At 35.0% G+C, this 26,483-nt stretch overlaps 1 pseudogene; it reads left to right on the forward strand.

Moving 5' to 3' along the window:
* The first annotated feature begins 3,430 nt into the window (after positions 1-3,430).
* Positions 3,431-4,776, forward strand: LOC101091888 (annotated as a pseudogene).
* Positions 4,777-26,483: the final 21,707 nt, after the last annotated feature.

The following is a 26,483-nucleotide window of genomic DNA, read 5'->3' on the forward strand; positions in this document are numbered from 1 at the left end:
AGGCTCTAGCAGCCTAGTGGTCCCAGGACAGGGTCTGTCATTTTATAAAGAGGTGATTGTACTCAGAGTGGAACTTACTTGGAAACACAACCAACACTGAGGCCTGTAGTACAACTTGTGTGGGTGCCTTCCTAGAACAAGCACAAGGGCATTCAAGGAAAGTGAGTTCAATTGATTTATTAAAAAAATCCAGAGGAAATGAACATCAGCTCCGACATGTAAAATGCTAGAAGTCATCATTACCATACTTAGAGTAGGAAAAAAGTTATACAAACTGAAAATCAATGACTTTTCTTGAGCCCATCAGAGAATAGAGGTCAAAAAACAACCATCCACCTTGAAATCTAGAGAAATAAGCAAATACACAGAACCAGAGTTGAGATCCCTTTCCCTGGAAAGAAGCTGCTGGAGCCATAAACTGGTAAGAATACTTACTGGTAATATTGGCACATTGATAGAGACTGTGTGCAGACTACAGTGAAATGAGAATCTCCTTGAGGTCATACTTCTATGGAGGGTCTCCTTCTGTGGGTTTTATCTCCAAGAGACCCTCACAAGGAACTTAATGTAAAGAGCCAAAACAAAAATCACCTCATGTCTCTGGGAAGGGAGGGGAAAATGAAACATTTTGCAATATGTCCAGAGCATTCTTCATAATAAAGGCCAGCTTTCCAAGAAAAAAGATTTTTTTCTAGAGACTTATCTCATCTGTGGGAAAGGGCATTTCTTTGACTCAAGCCCTCTCTAACCTTCCTGTCTCTCCTGAGGTAGGAAATAAAATCAACAAAACTCTTTTGAAGGTAATAACCCAGGGACACAGACCATCTGCATTTTATGACTAAAATGTAATCATAACATAATAGAATGCTTCTCTATTCCACGTTTTACTATGACATTAACAACAGCATGGTATAATAACAGTGGATGATAACTAAAATTGCTGCAGGGCTCAGCCTCTATTTAAGAAGGAGTTTTTAGGAAAGCCAGAAGACAACAGGAGAGACAAAAACAAGGACACAAGAAGAAACTAAAGCCCCTGGCACATACAGCTGCAGTAAATTTTAAGTAGAGCCCAACTGCCAACTGAATTACCTAATATTTTAGATTCACCTTTCAATAAAACAAGTGTCATGCTAAAAAGCAAGAAGAAAATGAAGATGTTGATCCAAAGTGAGCATCAAAACTGGACTTACATGCAGTGCAGATTTTGGAATTATTACAGAGGACATTAAAATAACTATGATTATGTGTGCAATTGAAGAAATAAAACAGATTAACATATGGGGGGTGAAGATGGAGAGAAACCATAAGAGACTCTTAAAGATAGAAAACAAACTGAGACTTGATGGAGGGGAGGTGGGTGAGGGATGGGCTAGATGGGTGATGGGTATTAGTAGGGCACTTGTAATGAGCACTGGGTGTTATATGTAAATGATGAATCACTGAATTCTCCTGAAACCAATATTGCACAGTATGTTAACTAACTAGAATTTAAATAAAAATTTGAAAAGAGCACCTGGGTGGCAGAATCAGTTAATTCTCTGACATTAGCTCTGGTCATAATCTCATGGTCCATGAGTTTGAGCCCCTTGTTGGGCTCTGCACTGATGGCACAGAGCCTGCTTTGGATTCTCTGTGTCCCTCTCTCTCTGCCCCTCCCCTGATCCCACTCTCTCTCTCACTCTCAAAAATAAATAAATGAACATTTAAAAATTTTTGAAAAGAAAAAAAAAATAACTATGATTAATATATTAAGGTCTCCAATGGAAAAAAGTAGGCAACATACAAGAAAATATGAGTAATGTAAGCAGAAGGATGGACACTCTAAGAAAAATAAAAAGAAAATACTAGGAATTTGGGGCACCTGAGTGGCTCAGTCAGTTGAGCATCTGACTTCAGCTTAGGTCATGATCTCCCAGTTTGTGAATTCGAGCCCCATGTTGGGCTCTCTGCTGACAGCTGAGAGCCTGCAGCCTGCTTTGGATTCTATGTCTCCTTCCCTCTCTCTATGTCCCTTCCCAACTCAGGCTCTCTCTCTGTCTCTCAAAAAAAATGAATAAACATTAAAAATATTTTTAAAAAAAAGAAAATACTAGGAATCAAACACTGTAACAGAAATGGTAAATACCTTTGATGGATTCATCAGTAGACTGGATAAGGTTAAGGAAAGAGTAAGTGAGCTTGAAGATATGTCAATAATAACTCCCCCAAAAAATGCAAAGGAAAGAAGGATGAATAATAACAGTAAAAAAAGCAGAGCAGAATATCTAAAAATAGTGGGACATTCAAAAGAGTAATTTATATATAATTGGGAATACCAAAATGAGAAGAAAGATAACAAAGCAGAAGAAAAAACTGAAGTGATAATGACTGAAAATGTATAAAAAATTTTGAAAACTGACAAAATTAATGACAGACACCAAACTAGCAATCCACAAAGCTCAGAGAACCAACCAGGATAAATAGTAAAATGTCTACAATCAGGTGTATCACAGTTAAGGTACAAAAACCAAAGACAGAAAAAAATGTTGAAAGAACCCAGAATAGGAGTAAAAACACCCTATCTAGAAAGGAAAAAGCATAAGAATTAAAGCAGACTTGTCAGAAATCATACAAGCCAGAAGACAGTGAAATGCAATTTTAATGTGTTGAAAGAAAACAAACATTCAATTCCACATGATTGAAATGCATTCAAATCCAAATAAAGAGAAATGCATTCTGAAGGCAAAAGAAAACAAAAATAGAGAAAATTCTTGGACAACTTATCTAATCAACAAGAAATGGTAAAAGAAGCTCTTCAAAGAGAAAGAAAATAATGCAGACCTTTACTGAAAGAGTTGGCAAAATAATTTCTTCATGGAGAAAACTCCAAAGGTATAAAACTTTATCTTTCATTAAAAAAGGAAAGCCTGGGGGAAAAAATAAATGAATGTGAAATAAAATCTTTTAGTTTTCTTACTTGACTTATTTGTTTGTTCAAGTAATCTAACAAACTCTACCGAAATTATAGCATATGCATAAATGCTGGAATATGGAATGACAGCAATTCTATAAGGGACAGAAAGGAGGAATTGGGAATATTTTGTTATAAGTCTCCTGCAGTATTGATGAGATTATATAATGTATTTGAATTTGACCCAGCCTCATTGTAAATGTGCATTTCAAACTCTAAGGAAACCAAAAATATTTCATGAAACAAGCATGTTAATATGCAAATTCAGGAAAGAAAGTAGAATTATATAAAATATTGAACTAAAACCAGAGAAGACAGAAAAAGAGGTGGAGAAGGGACAAAAGAAAAGAAGAATAGGACAAAGAAAAGAAAATTATAAACATGGAAGATGCTATCCAACTATATCAATAATTACTTCTACTACTTTTCCTCCAGAGTCAGTGGGAAATCCTTTTGCCATCCCCTCACCTCCTGCAGTCCCGAGGAGTCCTACAAGTCTCAGTCATGCATGAGTGTATCTCTATCCACGTTGGCCAGGCTGTCCAGATCAGCAATGCCTGCTGAGAGCTCTGTTGCCTGGAACATGACATCCAGCCTGACGGCCAGATGCCAAGTGACAAGACCATTGGGGGAGGAGATGACTCTTTCAACACCTTCAGTGAGACGAGTGTTGGCAAGCATATTCCCAGGGCAGTGTTTGTAAACATGTAACCCACAGTCATTGATGAAGTTCGCACTGGCTCCTACCACCAGCTCTTCCACCCTGAGAAGCTCATCAAAGATAGGAAGATGCTGCCAGGAACTATGCCCAAAGATACTATACCATTGGCAAGGAGATCACTGACCCTGTCTCAGACTGACTTTGTAAGCCGGCTGACCAGAAGCCCAGTTTTCAGGGCTTCTTGGTTTTCCACAAGACACAGCTTTGGAGGGTAACTGGTTCTGTGGTCACCTCCCTACTGATAGAACATCTCTCTTGTCAATTCTGGCAAGAAGTCCAAGCTGGAATTCTCCATTTACTGAGCCCCCCAGGTTTCCATAGCTGTAATTGAGCCCTATCACTCTATCCTCACTACCCATACCAGCTGGAGCACTCTGATTGTGGTAGACAGGAGGCCATCTATGAAATTTGTGGTAGAAACCTCTATATAGAACACCAACCTACACTAAACTTAACTGCCGTATTAGCCAGAGTGTGTCCTCCATCATTGCTTCTCTCAGATTTGATAGAGCCCTAAATGCTGATCTGACAGAATTCCAGAACAATCTGGTGCCCTCTTGCCACATATGCTCCTGTTATCTCTGCTGAGAAAACCTACTATAAACAGTTTACTGTAGCAGAGATCACCAATGGATTCTTTGAGCCAGCTGTCCAGATGGTGAAATGTGACCCTCAACATGATAAATACATGGCTTATTGCCTATTGTACCATGGTGGTGTGGTTCTCAAAGATGTCAGTGCTGCCATTGTCACCATCAAGACCAAGCATACCATCCAGTTGGTGGACTGGTGCCTCACTGGCTTCAAAGTTGGCATTAACTGCCAGTCTCCCACTAGGGTACCTGGTGGAGACCTGGCTAAAATACAGCAAGATGTGTGTATGCTGAGCAACACCACAACCATTGCTGAGGCCTGGGCTCACCTGGACCACAGGTTTGACCTGATGTGTGCCAAGCATGCCTTTGTTCATTGGTATGTGGGTGAGGGCATGAGGGAAGGAGAATTTTCTGAAGCCTGTGAGGACATGACTGCCCTTGATAAGGATTATGAGGAGGTCAGAATGGATAGTGCTGAGGAAGAGGAATAGGGCAAACAGTATTAATTAACCTGTCTGCTATAATTTTACACTCCGTTGTCTTGGGACTGTCTTTTTTCTGTTTTAGAAGCTATCAATTGTGGCCTCACTTGTTAATAAAAATGATGTTTCTGAAATAACAATAATAATAATAATCACTTCAAATGTTAATGGTCTAAATTCAACAATTAAAAGACTGTCAGAGAAAACCAAACACAAACACACAAGACACAGTATATGTTGTATACAAGAAACCTACTTTAATATAAAGCCAAAGATAGGTTAAAAGTAAATGAGTAGAGAAAAATATACCATGCTATCACTAATTTAAAGAAAGATGGAGTTGCTACAGTAATTTCAGACACCTGAATATTTATAGCAGCCTATTCATTACAAACCAAAACTTGGAAGCAGCCAAGTCCTTCAATAGTGAGAAGTGAACAAACTGTAGGATGTCCACACAATGGAATGTTATTTAGTGCTACAAGAAAATGAGCTGTCAAGCCATGAAAAGGCATAAAGGAACCTTAAATGCATATTACTAAGTGAAAGTAGCCAATCGGAAAAGACTAAATACTGTACCATTCTGACTATACGATGTTCTGAAAAAGGCAAAACTATGGAGATAGTGAAAAGCTCAGTGGTTTCCAGTGGCTAACGGAGAAGATGGGATGAATAGGCAGAGCACAGATTTTTAGGGCAGTTAAACTATTCTGTGTGCTACTGTAATGGTGATCCCATGTCATTATACATTTGTCAAAACCCATAAAATGTGCACCACCAAGAGTGCACCATAATATAATCAATGCGCTTTGTGTGATAAAGTTGTGTCATTGTGGTAGGTTCATGGATTGTAATAAATGTGTCACTCAGGTGAGGGATGTTACCATTTGGAGGGGCTGTGCATATATAGGGGAGAGTGTATATGGTAACTTTCTGTATTTCCCACTCAATTTTGCTGTGAACCTAATACTCCTCTAAAAATAAAGTCGATTTGATAACATTTAAAAAAATGAGGGTCCCAGAGAGTCCCAGTTACAACTGATATAAAAGTTAAGCGAGGATTTTTTACTAAAGAACACATTGTAAACAGATATTAAAAATATAAATTTTAGATGCTACGTGGAGTTATGAAAATTGCAGCCTACCGTTTGAAAGTATAATGAAAATAATCAGAGCAATGAAAAAAATGTGTATTTCTTTAACTAGTGATATGACTGTTTTGAGCAGATTGGAGAACAGAAGCAGATACAGTGTAAGAGAGCTGTATCCTCCTGTACTGATAAGACAGTCCATGAAAAAAGTTTACCATTTGACCCTGAAGTATAAGTATATGATACAGAGACATATAAAATGTTAAAAATAGTTACTTCTGGGTTGTGGGTTGATGAATGAAAAGTGCTATGCTAAAAGATATTTTTGTTGTAAGCATTTATATTTATAGGTACATATAGCATGTTTGTATAATTAATTTATATGTCATATGCGTATATACATGATAACTATTTAAAGCATGTTTGGCAATATCATGAGTTTATTTTTTAAATTAAATTTTTTTTACATTTATTATTTTTGAAAGACAGAGAGAGACAGAGCACTAGTCAGGGAGGGATAGAGAGAGGGAGACACAGAATCCAAAGCAGGCTTCAGGCTCTGAGCTGTCAGCACAGAGCCTGATGTGGGCTCAAACTCATGAACCATGAGATCATGACCTGAGCCGAAGTCAGACACTTAACTGCCTGAGCTACCCAGGTGCCCCAATATCATGAGTTTAGATATGACATTATAAGGCCAACTTCATAGATTATAAAGTCTGAGTTTAAATGAGCTGTTTTTGTTTTTGTGTTTTGTTTTAATTCCTTTCCAATTCATGTGTTTCTATCCTCATAACAAATAATATTTTATGGTAAATATTTTTGGTAATTTTGTAGAGAGAAAGGAAAAGCTTTTTGAAGTTTCTTGTCGGGCAAGTCCCATCTGGTGCTCTTATTATCTGTTGTAGACTCTGAACATTTTATGAGTTATTGCACCTGTCGATTAGCACTGTAAAATCCACAGATGGATTCTGGTATTTCATGCATGTTGGTGCCAAGGATATGCTTTAAATTTATATATGCCCTCTTTACCAGCCAACATACTCCCATCAAAATAAGAAGAGAACTATGCTTGAAACATAGATACAACTGAATCTGAAAGTCAAAGCTCTCAATGCTGACTTTCCAAAACAAGGGGATGTATAGTGCCCTAGGGAAAAGGTGAAGGCCAGTGGATGGCCAAAAAAAAATGTTAGAGAAGGTATCACACGTTATAGATAAATGATCATATAACTTCTCATCCAAATTGAGTATTTTTGAGGATGCCATTCATTATTATGCCAAGATAACAAGAATAATTGGAACTATCCTGACCCCTCAGTTTTAAAATCTGTTAGAGGATCCATTATACAGTATTAGGAGACTAATGAGACAAGTTGAGTACATATCAAATACTTGAGGTCTCTGTAGTTAACCACGTCTCAAAGATATTTGTAGTGGTCATTTATTGTTTGCTTCTTTGGTATCCATATGGCTTACTTCCATTACAGCCCTATGTTTCATTTGTTTAGTGGCTTTGTACACATGATCTGGTAGAGCCTCACTCCAAATTTTTATAAGCCAAAGTCATTTGAAATAACAGAAAAATTATGCACTAAAATAATTTATTTATCAATGTTTCGTTTATTGTTTCTTGTTGATATCTTACTGAAGAATTGGCAAGTAAAACATTTTGTTAATATGGGAGCAAATAAGAAAAAGAAAGTGTCAGAAGGGAGCTGTGCAGACATCAAGGCCAATCTTTTACTTTTTCTACAAAGCCTCTTTCATTTCTGCCAACTGGCCATCTATTCATTTGCAGTTCACTATTCTGATGATATGGGATATCACGAGGACAATAACCCCCAATTTTTTTTTGTTTTCTTCAAATGAAGTGTTGAAAACTTTTTCTGTTAGTAAAACTATAAAACTATTTCTGTTATTTATTCTTATAACTCCCACTTGGAGTAGACACAGAAATTAGCATCAAGCTCACATCTAGGTTTAGTTTGGTTTACTTCTTTTATAATATTGTTCAATAAAATATCCTGCTCAAATTGACTTATTACAAATAATGCCAGAAATTATAGATCAGTTTAAAATTCATAACCTTTTATGGATAAAAATAAATTGATTACCAATTTACTACTAGGGAGAAACTTCAAGATCCTATCAGTCAAATGATGACATAAAATACAGCCTAAAATTGTTTTATCATTTCACTTCCACTACTTAACACAGCATGTGATTATACCTTACAGAAGTTTTGACTGTGTCCTTTTTTGTTTGTTTTTTAATATTTTTTCAGCTTATGTCCTTCACAATGCTTATCTATATCAAAATTATGTATATTTGATATATATGTGGATTTTATATACATATGAAATTTCATATTTGTATGAATTTACTGTGAAATTTCATTATATATATATGTGTATGTTAAAATCTGTACTTATAATTTTATGATAGAATTAACTCTTAAAGATAGCTGTCATAAAAAATTGTGGACTAAATCAGGCATGCTAAGAATATATTTTTATTTTGAAGTGTTATATACACATGTCAAAACAACTGACTGAAAATGTGAAGTACTCAGTCAATCAACCAGTTATGTTGTCTATGATGCCAAGCAGCCAGTTTGATTGATATTTGTTCTTAACCAAATGAATTGACTCTATGGAGCCATTGACATTATCTTTATAAAGAACAAAGTTGATCATGCCATATCTCTGCTTAAAAACCTGTCCATAACTTAAAGGACAAAATCCAAAATATTTAGCTTGACCAAAAAGGCCTTTCAAGACCTGTCCACAAATTTGCTTTTCTGACTCATCTTCTATCCTTTCCCCATTGTCCAACTATTGTGCTATTGGTGATTATACTCTCCCTCTGACACTCCAGACATGTTCATGATTCTTTTCTGTGGGCTTTTCTTATGCCAGCATGTTACCTCCATTACCTGCTGTCCCCACTGGCTTGACTGTTCATCTGGCAGTTTCTTTATGACTCTTTAGGTCACATTGTCGGTTATGCCATACCTTCCACCTCTGCCTTTCTGCTCAGTCCCATTTGTTCCCATAACATTTTTATTTGGGGAATAGTGAATAAATGACTAATGTTAGTTGGATGGATACGTGAATGAACAAATTAATAACTTGCTTTTTGGTATCTGAATCAACATTCCTAAAGTTAATTATGTGCCCATTGGGCCCCTTCCATTTCAATTCACTTGGAAATATATGTACCTTCTACCTCAGCAGCATTGAACATTAAACTATATCTGGGATTCTGTATGCCACCTATGTACCAGAATCACTGTGAAAGAAAGTTTAGGATGATGAAACAAGAATCAAGAAGAAAACTATCGAAGATGTTTCAAAGCTTATGAAGATTTAAGAAAAATGCCCGTTAACAAAATCATAAGTATATCAATATATTTCCTAGATTTTCCTAGATTACTTTTTATAACACTGCTGACCTCATATAAGAGGCTGTCACTTCAGTTAAAAATTATTTTCACAGTTTTTGCTCAAATGTCCCATTTTTCATAAGATCTTCCCTGGTCATGCTGTTTACAGATACACCCACTTTAGCCTGATCTATATATTTTTCTTTCCATGTCTTATTTTGCTTGCCAGCTCTCATCACCTCCTAATATTCCATGTAAATAATGTATTCAGCTTATTATCTATCACCCTCCAGGGGAAAATAAGTTTCACAAATGAAGTAATTTTTTGCTTTACTAGAAATTCAGTCATATTTGTGGAATTAATATCAGTGTTTTTCCTGCAAAAGTTGAACTAGAAAATGTGGCTAGTAACTCTGACTAATGACACTTAACTTCAAACTCCCATGTTTGAACTTAAGACTGCAAGCCTTCCCTGAGGGGTAATAATATTTAAATTTACCACATGTGAAGTACACCAAAACTCACCCCTTTAAAAGTTAGATTTACAAATCTATGAGAAATGAAGGCACATTCTCAGTTCCTTTTTCTAAACATGTCAAACATATCACTTCTCCTCCCCAATGGAGAACCTAGTAGCACTTCTGCCATATTTTTTTAAATATATCTCTGTATAGAAATTCAAGAAGTGACAAATCAGTGTTCCTCACTAATGGACATGATCATAAAAAACCTGGAGTTGGGGGAGCATAAAGGCAATTTACCAATTTCCAATTATTTCATACATGAAAATACAACAGTACTTTGTGTTGCATGTAGTCATGGAAACCTGGTGACACCCTAGTATATTAACTACTCATTACTTGTATCAGTGATTCCCACATGGGGAATTGTTGGTTTCTTAGAGGGACAATTCTTTGTGCAGCAAATACTTGCTGCAAGGTGTTTTCTACCTCTGGCCCTAGCCACCATCTTCTAGAAACCTTTTCTATTCCTCAGTACTGTTAGTCACAAACGTTTTCACACATTTTCAAAAGCCTCCTAAGTGGGCAGTCGAATACTCATTTTCTAAATAAATCTTTTAGGAATATACCTCAGAATAACATGTCTATTTAAATAAATCAAAGATGCCAGTATGCTTCCTTAGCAGATATTACCAGAAAATAATCTATTATTTTACTGTTTTGAGGTTGATCTGAATCATCACCCTAACATTTCCTGGTTTAAGGAAACGTTTATGACCATACGTATTCATCTCAATGTTCCATAGGCTTTAACTTGCATCACAGGCTATTTATTCAGAACTGCAATAATTAGAATCCAAAGAACCTAATAATGAGACTTTTCAAAAGCTGTTTAGTAGAAAAAATTCTTGGGAATCTCTTAATGTTCGATAGTCAAAATCAGCATTCAATATAATAACGATTAAGCTATTCCAATGGCAGTATATACCTGGAGCATATGCTTACTCATTGAAAAATAAAATGGACTTCACCCAAGATTTTACAGCAGGGATAGAAATTAGGGAGGCAAATAAAGAAAGGTAATTAAAAATAACAGCAATTAATCACTTAGAACAAATTACTCATAGAGCATTCTTGAGAAGTATTAGAAATTTTGCATTCATAACCAACTAGACCAAAAAAGGAAGGAGAAAAGCAATTAATGATTATATTGTTTTTTCAGATATAAGGGCTTCTTAAAGCAGTGCACACCTTATTAGGCTTACTTTCAATTATTCAGGAAGAAAAAAATTCCAAGGAAAAAGTTGAAAAATTAAGTAATACATAAATATGCTACTATTAATGTGTTAACATGTTAAATGAAGAAACAATTTGAACATACCATTTTGCATGAATTTAAACTTTTTAAAAAGAATCAAATAGTTAAGGGAGCCCTCATGTAAAAAAGCAGGGATCACATATCAACTAAACAGAACTCAAAAGTGTTAAGCACTATGTGAAATAACACAGCATGCTATCTTGCGTATTAGGAATTTGTCCAGACAGTAACACGTCTGAGACAGAGTAAAGCAGCAAAATTTAAAAAGTCATTCCATAAGGTGGGCTCCTGAGTAGGTATTAGTTATCTTTAGACATGAAAATATACACTCATTTTACTCTTTTTCCTTTTAATACTTTCAGGGAATGGCAGAAATCTGTATTACGAATTAAGCTAGTGGCACGTGGCGGCTCAGTCTTTTTAGCGTCTGACTCGTGATTTTGGCTCAGGTGCTTATCTCACGATTTCATAACTTCAATTCCCCCATGTGGAGCTCTGCACTGACAGCAGGAATCCTGCTTGAGATTCTTCCTCCCTCTTCTCTGCCCCTCCCCCGCTTGTGCTGTCTCTGCCTCTCTCAAAATAAATAAATAAACAACAACAACAAAAAAGACACATTGTTTAAAAAAAAAAAAAAAAGGCACTGGGACGCCTGGGTGGCTCAGGCAGTTAAGTGTCTGACTCTTGATCTCAGCTCAGGTCTTGATTTCAGGGTCCTGAGTTCAGGCCCTGCGTTGTGGAGCCCACTTAAAAAAAAAAAAAAAAAAGGAATTCTGATAAACATAGGAGGTGTTGATAAAGAATGAAAGATTCTATAGGAATTTAACTATTTTAAAAGCAGTTTAATAATGAAATAACATTTTAATTCAAATAAAAGCTTATGTTAAATTAAAAAAAGAAAAAGTACAATGTGGTAGAATTATTTGGGATAGTAAGGAAATGCTAATTAATATAGCATTAATGGTTAGAATGCTATCTTCTATTTTTGTTTACTGAATATAATATGTCATTATAGGGCCTTTTGTTGGCTACATTTGGGAATTTAAATGATCTCAGTTTTATCACACCTAATTGAGTTATGGTATGCAGAGTGGATAGAGATTATAGAAAGATAATTTTGTTGGGGTGCCTGGGTGGCTCATTCGGTTAAGCATCTGACTCTTGATTTCAGCTCAGGTCATGATCTCAGTTTGTGGGATTAAGTCCCACATCTGGCCCTGTGCTGACAGCGTGGGCCTGCCTAGGATTCTCTCTCCCTGTCTCTCTGCCATTCCCCCATTTGTGTTTTCTCCCCCCACCCCTTTCTCTCTCTGTCTCTCAAAATAAATAAATAAATAAACATATAAAAGAAAGATAATTTTATTTCCCTCAGTTGAAAAATCACATTTTTGATATTGTCTTAAAAGCCAGTGGAGCAAAGGAAAACCCAAACTCATAGGAATATGGAGGAAAACCCAAAATCATAGGAATATGAAGAAATCAGGTATATGTTATCATAGTTGGTTTTCAGAAACAAAAACTTAATGAACTGCAAAAGAGACTAAGAGGAAGACCTTTAAGCAATCCTGAATTTATCTGTTGAGTTCATATTTTTTTCCCAAAGATCAATAACAATTTATAATAGGGCTTGCAAACTGCAGTGTATAGAACAAACCTGGCTAGCTGCATATTTTTGTAAATAAAACTTCATGGGACACGATTGTTCATGTATGGTCTATGGCTCCTGTCATGCCACAGTGGCAGAGTTTAACGATGAACACAGAGACGAAGTGGCTTTGAAAGCCTAAAATATTTACTATGTAACTTTTATATGAAGAGTTTACTGACTCCTAGGTTAGAATCTTTAAACTATTTTTATGATTTCCCTTTCTTTCAAAAAATAACACAAGCTCATTGTAAAATGACAAGAATTACAGAAAATATAAGTTAGAGAAAATACCTTACTCTTGAAGTTATTTGGATACCCTGGCTATTATTCAGAGCTCTGCATAGGAAAATTGTGTTACTCCAAACCAGTGGGTCTCAACCTCAGCTGTGCATTAGAATTCCTGGAGAACTTTAACAAGTTCCCATTTTCTAGTTATGCCTCAAACTAATTAAAAGAGAATGAGTGGAAAGGAGGAGACATCATGGAGACACCATAATCAGAATTATTTTTAATACTCCCTGGATGATTTCATTGTGTAGCCAATGTTAGGAAATAGGTCTCTAAGTAGATGATGATCTCTTTGTTCCTCCTATAATATTTTGGTCAAGTAAAACCACAGCTAAAAATGAGGTAACAAAGAGACTTAATACGCTTCCAACAAGTCTTATATTTAGGCAATACTATATTTTAAATCACAATAAATATAAAGCAAAAGTAAAACTACTAAAAAAATGTGATGAAAAGGAATTCTTCAAATTACAGTGCTTGAGTCTAGAAAGGAAACTTTGGTAAAGGGTGCATAAAACAGGTGCAGGCAAAGACACAGGGAGCCTGCTTAAATTTTATGTTAATCATGTTTAGGTAAAAATTCTCACTGAGGGTTACTATCCTTTCAGGTCAATTTGTTTCCTTTAATTCTTAACATGGGAAACAATCTTTAAACACCTATCTACAATATAAATTGATACAGAATATAACAGTATTTTTCTACTTACAAAAACATATTCCTTCAACTAAAGATAATATTCAAACAAAGACATAAAAGCAGCAAACTCTGAATTGTTCACAATAAAGAGAAACTTTCCTGCACGTCTATTAAAGATGAAAGTGCAGATAAAAATTTGAGTACACCAAATCTGAGAAAGCAGTGTTATATAAAATTATATTCTGACAACATGATGAAAATAAAGCAGTAGATCTTTAATATAAAGTTGCTTAGGGATTCTTGATAGACAAATGGAGTTAGAATTTGAAATAAAAATAAAACACATTATGTATCTCTAATGAAGAAAGCATATGCTTTATTGCCTCAATGTTGTTTTTAGAAAATAACAAATTGCAAAGGGCAGGAAGAAACATCGGGTTGCAGCTAGAATACTACTCATGTATAAACCGAGGGTCTTATGAAAGGCATAATCACTATTAAAAAGTGAAAAAGTTGCAATTAATGCCAGAATTTAATTTTCTGAACCAGAAGAAAAAATGAGATATTGCCAAACTGAATTGTTTCCAGGGAATATTATAAAGAAAAGAGAACAGGAATGAGGATTGAAAACTTAAAATGAATAATATTAATATTATTGATGTGGATGCTATCACATTATTAATAAAAAGAAACCATAATAGAAAGGTGATTTCATGAGAATAATTTCACAAAACAAGTGTTCTTGAAATTGAATTAAATATATAATTCATATATAATAAATTAAATTAAAAAGAAAAACTAATATCACCAAAGTTTATGCTGTCAGTGATTAATCAAGTTTTAGAATACCCCATTTAAATTGGAATTACAAATTATATGTTCATAAATATTCTTTATTTTGATGTATCTGAAATCATTTTACTTAAGACACCCATGGGTGGGTGGGAGACATGTAACTTTGTACCCCAAAAGGCATCATAACTTTTCCAGTTTATTCAATTCCTTTGGGTAAATGGTCTTTCATGGTTTATTACTACTCTTTCATTCTTTATTTCTGAGTTCGTATAAATGTTATATAAACCTCATGGCCTTAACTGAGAGGCATTTGGTTTTGTGCTCTATCTTTCTAGTCTTTACTGGATTAGCTGAATAATTTATCCATTTATTCCTGGAACATCTGGGTATACCTCAGTGCATATGCACATGGGGTGTTCACACACAGGAAACCCAGGTCTCTTTTCTCACATGATTATTTTCTACCCATACACCCCTTTCTGATTCAGCTCTACCCTATTTCTCAAAGGCAGTGCTGATGATCTGAAAGAGTCATCTCCTCCATATGAACAAAATGATCAAAACTGAAGTAATAGACTAATAAAGAACAGTATTAGACTATAAATAATAAACAGAAAATATTAAAATGATCTGAGATTACAAATATTTATATGTGATATTTGTAAAGATTATAAAAGAGGTCTTTGAAAACATGAGCAGGGAGCAGGATACTGTGAAAAAGACCAGATGTTGAAAGTAACTTAATCCCCACTTTCATTTTCTGTTTAGGATGTCAAGTGTGGGAAGTAGGATGAATTCATCACTCTACCTTGTCCCCACTTCTGCAAAAGCATAACTTTTCTTGACTCTATCAGAAAAGTGGGGTCACAGGGTAACTAACCCTCCTGAGATCTGAGGAAAGATAGATGCTTCCAAAAGAGACAAGATGCCAATACTTTCTTTCCTACAGCAGATACTGTTGGGCAGATCAAAAAATCCAGCTAATTTCTAAATTTAACAAATTTCTAAAGGTTGAATACAGGCTATTGAGAGAATATAGACAAGCACCTGGAGTGACAGACAAAACCTCCTCACAGACATTTCCAAGTGATCACAAAAAGTTCGGGGAAAGCGAGAGTCCTGAGAAAGCACAATTCATAGTGCAGGCCTCAGGGAGGGGAACTCTGGCCACTGTGGGAAAGACTTGAAGGCTTTCCACATCCTTCTCCCCTACCTTTCTCAGGGATCAAAAGCCATACATTGCTAAGTGAAGGACAACAAACACTGCCAGCCCTTGGACACAGCCGAAATCCTATTGCAGCCGGTGGAAGGAAACAGAAAACTTTCTATTCCTGAGGGAGGGACAGGAATACATCCTGGATGCAGACTTAGGGTTGTGGGAGATCATGGGGATCCTACCCCGAGATGGACTGAAGCTTAGTAAGTACAACAGAAGTTTGCTCTTACTTTGCACTGCACCCCTTGCTCCCTCCCTTTAAAAGGCTTATAAACACTAAGTGCCAAAGAGCTATAGGTCTACTTTACATATGGAAATGAAACGCAAAATATATGCAAATTTAAAAATTGCATATGGAAATGTAAAATATGACAACAGTAGCATAAAAATGGGAGGGAGGAAATGTGAATATATTGTCATAAGGCTTTGTGTTATCTGTAGAGAGATATAATTTCATTTTATTATAGGCTCGCATTAATTATAGATGTAAACCATAGCCAAACAGCCAATTTTTTTTAAAGACAGATGAAAATAATATTGATCTGATAATATCAGAAGGAATGATGAGATAATGGCCTCTGAAAATCTGATCCTTCATAAAAGACATAAGAACCCTGCAAAAAAAAGTTGTAAAAATCACTTGGTAAGAGTAGAAAATACAATAAAAGTATTTTAACTTGCCTAAGTTCAGTCCCTCTCTGACCGGATCTACAGCAGCCTTGAAAACAATAATCTCACAATCACATTAGCCGTGAAAAACAGCATTTTAGCAGCCACTGGATGGGGCAAAAAGGGTGTGGAGCTCCTGCAAACCACATCCGCAAGAATGATTATGATCTGATCTGTTTGGCAGTTCACCAGAAACTCCCGTTCTCAGAGGTTGTTTTTATTTGACCTAATGCAGAGCGTACTTACTACAAAAAGCTTTTCTCTGAGATGGTCACTAAAAATTATCAGTGGTGATTGTTCACTTTTGCAACTGCCTGGTGTGGTGAAAACAGTTGAGGCAAACAAGAAGTTGATAAAACACTTAAACTAAAAAGCTGAGGGGGCACCTGGGTGGCTCTGACCATTAAGCATCTGACTCTTGATTTTGACTCAGACTGTGACTTCACAGTGTGTTGAGTTTGAGCCCTGCATAGAGCTCCGCACTGACAGTGCAGAGCCTACTTGGGATTCTCTCTTTCTGCCTCTCCTGCGGACTCTCTCTAAATAAATAAACTTAAAAAAAAAACAGATAAAGAAATAAGTGAGGAATGAGCCTTCCATAAGGGGATTTTAAAAGCTTCAATATATACCTGGGAATCTAGGTCTCCTGAAAGTGCACGGTTATTATGCATGACCAAATGGGAAGTGATTGCTGATGGATATGGGGTTCTTTTTAGGTGGGGGATATTCTTCTGGGATTCAATAGCAGGGCTGGTTTCACTACTTTTTGGTAAAGTAGAAACCACCAATTTATGTAGAAACTGTAGAAACCACAGTTTATGTTAGGTGAATTATATATCAATAAAATAATAGACAAATAGGGAAAATAAAGTGGATTAATAAAAATTCTCAACCCAAAAGATGGCAGAAAAAAAAGAAAAAGCATAGAACATATGGATTAAATAGAATATAACCATGAAGGTAGCAGATTTTAATCTCACCTATAAAATTTACCTTAAATATAAATTGTCTAAATACGCAATAAAAGACAGAGGCTATCAGATTGGATAAGTAAATTAAGAGCCAAAACTATGCTGTATTCAAGAAACCAATTGTAAGTATAAAGACAAAGTAAATTTACAAGTAAAAAGATGATATAAATATATGTATAAGGCCAACACTAGTCAAAACAAAGCTAAAGTAGCTATAGAAAGTCAAAGTAGGCTTCAGAAGAAGGAATTCTTATCAGTGATAAAGAGGGTCATTCCATAATGATAAAGTGATCCGTTCTGCAAGAAAACCTAAGAATTATTAAGTGTTTATCCACCTGGACATAACATTTTAAAAACACACGAAGGAACAAAAAAACTCATAGAACTGAAAATAAAAGTTGAAAAGTGGGGCGCCTGGGTGGCTCAGTCAGTTAAGCATCCAACTTCGGCTCAGGTCATGATCTTATTATGGTTCATGTGTTCAAGCCCCGTGTCAGGCTCTGTGCTGACAGCTTAGAGCCTGGAGCCTGCTTCGGATTCTGTGTTTCCCTCTCTCTCTGTCCCTCCCCCACTCATATTCTTTCTCTCTTTCTCTCTCTCTCTCTCTCTCTCTCTCTCTCTCTCTCTCAACATTAAGAAAATTTAAAAGTTAAAAAGTATTCTATGCAATAAAATGAACTTTAACAAATGTTAAAGAATTGAAATTACATTATGCATATTTAGGGGACATTACAAATTGAACCTGAAATCAATAACAGAAAGATGTCTGTAAACCCCTCAAATATTTCAGCATGAAACATAGCACATTGGTCACAAAGGAAACCTAAAATGAAAATGTAACATATCCAGTTGTGTAGGATGCACCTAAAGCAGTGTATATAATGATATTTACTTCATTAAATGCCTATGTTAGAGAAGGAGAGAGGTCTCAATTCATCGGTGTAAGCTTCCACCTTAAGAAATTAGAAAGAAGTAGCAAATTGAATCAAAATTTTACAGAAGTAAGTGTATAACAGATATAAATGCAGATTCCCACATTCATAGTAGCAATCTAAATGTCCTATGACAGTTGAATAAAGGAAAAAAAATATACACATACATTGGGATATTTCTTAGCCCTGAAAAAGAAAGAAAATTCTCTTATTTGTGATATTGATGGAGCTAAAGGACACTATGATAAGGAAAATAAGACACAGGAAGGGAAATACTGAATGATCTCATTTATATGTGGGATCTAAAATAGTCAAACCCATAGACTTGGAAGGATGGTCATTACCAGGGAATGAGGGGAGGGAGAAAGGCAGTAATGTTGGTCAAAGGGAAAAGTTTTCAGTTATGCAGGATGAATAAGTTTTGGAGATCTAATGTACAATGTGGTGGCTATAGTTAATAACACTGTACTATTAAAATCTGCTAAGAGGATAATGGTAAATTAAATCTTCTCAACATGCACACACACACACACACAAATGGTTAAGTATTGAGTCAATTCATACTTTGATGAATTCTGGTCATTATTTCACAATATATACATACATCACATTGAGTTGTACACCTTAAATGTACAATTTTTGTATCTCAAAAATGTCAGTAAAATTGAAAAAATAAAAATAATAGATAAAATCAATATAAACTAAAGCTGTTTCTTTGAAATTGACAAAATGATAAAACATTCTTCAGAGTGACCAAAAATCAAAAGGAAATAAGCAAACTAAAAACATAGATAGAAGTGGGAATCTCATGAAAGGTGCTTTGGACACTGACCATACATACAGTAAGGCAATACAGAGAATGTACATTTCTAAGCCCTTATATCTGACAACTTAGATAAAACAGAAAAATTGCTTCAAAGTCACAAGTGCCAGAGTTTACTCAAGATTAGTTATCTTTGCTGCTTACCAATATTAGGAATTAGCAAGGAAAGGAACATAAACAACAAGAATTTATGATCTCATAGTTTTTGTGGGTCAGAAGTCGTCCAAGCACCAATTTCATTGTGTTCTCAAAATGGAACAATCAAGATGTCAGTCAGGGCTGTGCTTTGATCTGTGCCTTTCCTGGGGACACATCTGCTTTCAAGTTCAGGTTCTTGGCAGAAATCATTTTAATAATAGTAATAATAATAAATTTCTTAAACTAAGAGTAGAGAGCTACATACTTAACCTAAAAATGAGCCTCCAAAAATTTATTAAACATCTGCTATTTGATTGAGAATTGTTAGAAGCATTCTCTTTATATTAGAAATAAATAAAAACAGGGATGACCATGAACACTTTTTTTCTGATTAAACTAGTACTGAATGTCTAAGTCAGCAAGATAAAAATAGTAGAAAGTAGTATGAGATTTAAAATTGGAAATGCAGAAATAAAACTGGTATTATTCTCAGACAATATGATGACATACAGAGAAACCAAAAACTAAGAACAAGCTGTTAGAATTATTTAAAAATTTTAAAAATCTGCTGGCTATGAAAACTTTAGTATATAACAATAAATCACATCTTAACACTAACAGTAGACAATTAGAATATAAAATTTCAAAAAGGTATCAGGTACCAGAAAAACAAAGTAAGTGGAAAAAATTAAAAATTATGTTAACACATTCTCAAAAGACCTCACTGGGATCCGTGAATTTCTTTTTTTTTTTTTTTTAATTTTATTTTTTCAAATAAATTTTTGTTTATTTTTGGGACAGAGAGAGACAGAGCATGAACGGGGGAGGGGCAGAGAGAGAGGGAGACAGAGAATCGGAAACAGGCTCCAGGCTCTGAGCCGTCAGCCCAGAGCCTGACGCGGGGCTCGAACTCACGGACCGCGAGATCGTGACCTGGCTGAAGTCGGACGCTCAACCGACTGCGCCACCCAGGCGCCCCCGTGAATTTCTTTAAGTAGACATTTTTTTGTTTTCTTATTTGTGTGACTGGAGATCAGAAACAAAAGCAAGATTCTCACTCCCAAGGCTCATACTGTTGTGATTCATTTTATTATCCAGTTCCCCAAATTATTCAAGTACCATAACGTATTTTTGACCATCAATACATGAGTACCACACTTTTCAACTATTTGAGGAACACTTTAAATTCTCTTTGTAAATTAGTGTCATATTTCTTCTTTATATATAATCACTACAAAATGATACACACTTTTCTAAGCTTTGCAAATATGCTTTCTATAACAGGCTTGGAAATGATGCATACATTTAGTAATCATAGCTAAATTTTTATGATTATAAGTGACAGATGTCTGCAGCTTGCAATCATTTTAACTTGACATTTTCAATTATTATAGCAATATTGATGAAAGAAGATTAAGAAGCTCTCAGATGCCAAATCCCATTATTTCAATTTTATATATAGCTGTCAGGGCCTAATAATTCCAAAGGGATACAATTGTTCTTTGGTAAAAATGCACAGGGAAGGTCTCTTGGTAGCTTGAAATGTAATATAAACTCTTGAAAGAGAGATGATTAAAAGTGGGCATATACCTATTTTTTAACTTTCAATTCTCCTTGAAAATGAAAATTGAGCTTAAAATGAAACAAAATCAACAAGATCATACTGCTTAGTATATTTTGACAATTTACTTGTCCTAACTTTTTAATAAATGTATAACTCAGAGTACATAAGCAAAGTTAGAAATAGAAGTTTTCTGAGATTATGCATACTACTCTCCAGGATAGTATCTTTGTCCTTTTGTTTAATGTTTCTTTCAGCAAGAAATGTTTTAGCCTAGTCTTTTTCAGTTCATTTTCTATAAGTAACTTATTTTATTTTATTTTGATTTTGATTTTTAGAGAGAGAGTGCAAGCAGGGGAGAGGGGCGGGGGCACGGGGGGCAGAGAGAATCTTCAGCAGGCTCCATGCCCAGTGCGGAGCCCAATGTGGGGCTCGGTCCTGTGATCATGACCTGAGCTGAAATCAAGAGTTGGACACGACTGACTGAGTCACCCTCAATTCAGTTTTGAGGAGAGATGATAAAGAGTGTAGTTATATTTAAATCCTTGATGCTTGCACAGAAACCTCTTTGTACCACAGCACATTCTAACCTATTGTAAATTATTATGAATTGCCTCTTAAAAATTAAAAAAAACTTCGAAATTTATCCAGTTCCTTTTTTTCTTTAGTTTTGAAAAATGTTTAGTATAGAAGATAAACCTAAAATGAAAATGTTTTCTTTCTTTTTTTTTCTTTAACATTTATTTATTTTTGAGAGAGAGCACGGTGGGAGAGAGGCAGACACCGAATCTGAAGCAGGCGCCAGGCTCTGAGCTTTCAGCACAAGAGCCTGACACGGGGCTCAAACTCAAGAACCACGAGATCATGACCTGAGCCAAAGTCAGACACTTAACCAACTGAGCCACATAGGTGCCCCTAAAGGTCTCCTTTTTATATGAGTTCCAGTCATACTGAAGTAAGGGCCCACCCTACTCCAGTTAATGGATTGCATCTGCAGTGTCCCTATTTCTCATAAGGTAACATTCTGAGGTACTGTGGGTTGACTAAAGATATGAGTTTTATGGGGACGCATTTCAACCCAAGTAATAATGCAACTGTAAAATAGTATGTTTATACTATGTTTATATGTAAAATAGTATGTTTAGAGAAGAAACGCTAAAACTAAACAGATTATTTCAGAAGAGAGGAGGCAACCGTTCTCTATTCATCTTATAAGGAATTGTAAGCCTAATAACAAAATCAGACGAAAACGTTACTAAGAAGGAAAATTATGGGCCATAACTTCCCATGAACACAGACAAAAACAAATCCTTAAATAGTCTTACCAAATAAAATCCAGCAAAATCTAAAAAGAGTAATACAGTGGACTGCTGAGTAATGTGGGTCTAAACTGTATGGATCCATTACACAAATATTTTTTACAGTACAATACTGTAAATGTATCTTCCTTATGATTTTATTAGCATTTTCTCTTTGCTTACTTTAAGAATACAATATATAATACATATCACATACAAAATATATGTTATTAGACTGTTTATGTCATTGGTAAGGCTTTTGGTCAATAGTAGGCTATTAGTAATTAAGCTAATAAGGATTTACAAGTTATACATGGATTTTTGACCACGCAGGGGGTTGGTGCCCCAATTCTCACATTTTCAAGGGTCAGCTATTCATAAACTAGTTTGTTCCAGGGATGCAAGTGTGATTTGACATTAACAAATAAATCATGGTAATTGATCAAAGTAATAAAGAAAAGGCAAAAACCAGGAACATTTTAATAAATCAGGTAAAACTGATAAAATTCAGCAAGCATTCATAAAAATCCTTACTTTCATTAAAGATTGACTAGAATTTCTTCATTCTAATGTAAGGCACTTCTGAAAACCTGAAGATACTTAATAGTGATAAGTTGAAACATACTAAATAGTGAGGTAGTGCCACTAACAAGATCAGAAATAAGGTTAGGATGCACACTCTTGCATTTCTATTCATCTGTGCACTGGAGGTCTAGGTCAATGCAATACAGCAAGAAAAATAAATAAAATGCATAATGATTTGAAATGAAGCAAAGCTTACATCTACATAAAGATATATGAGGCAGTTTAAATCAACTTTGTTCATAATATTCCCAATCTGTGAATCATTTAAATGTCCATCAACAGGAAATTATTGCTAAAATCATGCCATATGGATATAATGGAATACTATGAGGCAATAAAATCAATCAAACTACTAATATGAATAGCATGGATGATTCAGGCATATACTATTCTGAGAGAAAGAAGCTGCATGTAAAGTAGAATGTAAGTCATGATTCCATTAATGTTACGCTCCTGAATAGGAAAAAATAATCCACGGTCATAGAAGCCAGAAAATGGTTGCCTATCTGGTAGAGAAGTGACTAGAAAGGGGGCATAAATTAGCTTTCTGGAATGATTGAGATTTTCTCTCTTAAATTGTGTGTTTGTTTCATAGGTGTCTACCGTTGTCAAAAGTCACATAACTGAGCAACTAGGGTTGGCACATTCTATTTCCTGTAAGTTATATATTAGCAAATGAATTAGTGAATATGAATACATACATAGATAATAAATGGCCATCCTATATCTCCCCATTCTGATTGCCCTATCTCTCCTTCAAAGACTGGTCGAAAAGTCCAGCCTCAGTCAATGGTGTTAATGGCAGAATTTTCCCCGATGTTTCAAGTGTGCTTGAGTGGGATGAAATTAGTGATCATTGTCCCAGCATTATATTTTGGAAGAAGAAATTTAGGATCTAGGAATTTCAGTAACATGCTGAAAGTCATTCAGCTATACTGCTGTATAGCTGGTTATTTTAGCCTGTTTTACTAATATCTTAGACAGTGATTATTTTTTATAGTATTACATTATTTTAAAGTCATTGCAATTATTTTATCTTAAGAGAAGATGGCTTATACCCTGGAGTAAAGATTATTCTGAAAATGTATGGGAATAGTAAGTGGCAGAATTATGACTGGAACCCTCACCTACTAATAAGCCCATTATTCTTTACTTTAAATGATATTACCTTTCAGAAACATTGATAAAAGACATCAAAATGTACTTAAGATGTAATTTTTTGTTGAAAATTATTTCATATGGGCTTAGGTCAAATTTAATCAAAGAAATCATTAAACTGTGTATTAGTTTAAAATACTTTTAAAAACTATTTGGTGGCATGTTTTCCACATTTTTGCCTAACAGGTCTGAATCTTGATCATGAATATGGTTACGTCATTTTTTTTTTTTGAGTGACTCTGAGAACTCTTATAGATGGTACACAGGTTAACCTGTAAAGCGTTTGGTGATAGACAAAGTGTTCTGTTCTTTTGAGTGATGTGTAAGATAATGTACTTAAAGAAATGGCGACTCTTGAAAAAAAATCCCAATTTTTCTCCTTCAGAGAAACACACACACAACACACACACTCACACACAGAGGAAAAATAATTTAAAATATTAAGAATAGAATAATTAAATAATGTCTACTGAATGGAATATAGGATAAAAATGTGGTTATCTCTTCACATGATCTCATTCTGACATTGAGTCTTCCATTTTCAAAAGAAAAATAAAACAAAGGAAATGATGATAAATGCCACTTCAGTCCATGTTTACTTCAAAGTGATCAAGAGTCTCACTGTTTGCATCTTTTTCCCCTCTGTGTCTGTCTTCATCACATGCATGCGCACATGCACACACATCGGTGAAGATATCTTCTAATTTTCCCGTGTCCCACATTTTTCTTATGTCACCCTAACAATTCTTTTCATTTTCACTTTGACAGGGAGAAAAATTAGTAGCTTACTATCTTTCCTCTTGACAGTTACCTGACTTCTAGAAGTCCAACATCTGTTAAACCCTGGTTTTGCTCTGATTATTTCATGCCTTGTGATCACGCTTTATTCCACCTAAATTTGTAGACAGCAAGTTTTCTGGAGTCTCAGTAATTTGTTGGTATAAATTGTTGGAAGATATTCCCTGCTTTGTGTGTTCTAATGAGCCCTGTGTTTCATTCTGAGTGTCTGTGTCTGAAGATAATAAGCCAGGCAACTCTGTTAGTCACAGACAGGTCTGCAGTGAAGGGTGCAAAGAGCTCCAAGTTTAAAAATAGATCTTGCTAGTTGAAAAAATAGTTTGAAACACCCATCCTGGATTTTTTTTACATCGTTTGACATTTTATAACTGTATAGAGAATTTAGAAATCTGATATTTGAAAATTTTTTTCTCTTTCCTCCAGAAAAACAAAATAAAACAAACAATATGTATCACTCTGTGAAATGAAAAATGATAGCTCCAGGACATTTCAAAAACATCAGTGTTTGTTTTAAAGGCAGTTTGTGGAGGGGTGCCTGGGTGGCTCAGTTGGTTAAGCCTCGACTTTGGAGACTGCTTCGGATTCTGTGTCTTCCTCTCTCTCTGCCCTCCCTTGATCATGCTCTCTCTCTCTCAAAAATAAATAAACATTAAAAAAATAATAAAGGTAGTCTGTAGAGAGTTTTATTACTTGGGGTCAAAGCTTAGAAATCCAAATAGTTAAGCAGTAAAGAATACTAAATTTTCCAAGGTTTTATTTAAATATGTTCAAAACATATGGTGGTTTATAAAACTTATTTGTGAACCAGAGATAAGATTTTAAATATTATTGTTTTAAAGAGTTGAGAACAATTTTTGTGTGTTTTTTAATGTCCTGAAAAATCTTTAGCTTCGTGAGAATAAAATTCATCTCTTACTGGATTCTAATTATGTTTTACAAAAATAATATATATTTTTCTTAATTTGTAATATTTGGGGGCTGTTAATCTGGGTGACTATTATATAAAATACATTATTTTCAATCTAGATAAAAACTACCTGTGTAACATTATAGATTTTTAAAATAATAATCTGAGTGTTAAATTTATTTCATGGCTGATGAACAAAGTAAAATTACTTTGTTCTTGAAGTGGGTATTTTATTTTAACCATACTTTTAGGTGTTTCTTTTTTTTTCAATGACTTTTCTTTTGCATAGAATGGCAAAAAATGTTTAGAAAATGAGTGAAAAGTCTTCCCATCAGCTATTTTTTTAATACCATCCACCCAAGTTTATTTTTTCAGTCACTTAACATGTTTACATTGTGAAAATACACTTCATTTTCTTTCTTTCTTTTTTAAAGTTTATTTATTTATTTGGAGAACAAGTGAGCATGGGATAGGGGCAGACAGAGAGGGAGAATCTAAAGCAGATGTGGGTCTTCGGCTTGAACTCATGAAACTGTGAGATCATGACTTGAGCTGAAATCGAGAGTTTGATGCTTATGACTGAGCCACCCAGGTGCTCCAGTGTGGTTTATTTTCTTACCCAGGACTGTTTACTCATACAAAATATTTTCTGTCAGGCAGCCACTATAATTGACAATGTACACCTGTGATCTATGAAGCAGAATTAATTTCAGAGTTTCTCCCCTTCTGCATGTTTTGTTTGGTTTAATTTTGACATTTTGTTCTTTGACTTTCTTCTTCATTTTGATTTGCTTTATATTGGTCAACATGACTTATTTGGGGATTAAACTAGAATGACTCTAAGTTAGGCAACATGTAGATAAAAAAGGAGCATCTAGTGTTTCTAATTTTATGAAAATGGACCATCTCTAGTAGTAAACTTAGTTTAGGGGGGGACTCGAGGGGAGACTTAGTTTTAGTGAGATACTAAATTAGTTCTTAGGTTTTTCAGAGGGGCCTAATTTATAACCAGGGGATAGTTTAGAAACAGGAAGCATTGAGTGAAGAGG

This window comes from Felis catus, chromosome C1 (genome assembly GCF_018350175.1).
Source record: "Felis catus isolate Fca126 chromosome C1, F.catus_Fca126_mat1.0, whole genome shotgun sequence".
In the NCBI taxonomy this organism is placed as follows: domain Eukaryota; kingdom Metazoa; phylum Chordata; class Mammalia; order Carnivora; family Felidae; genus Felis; species Felis catus.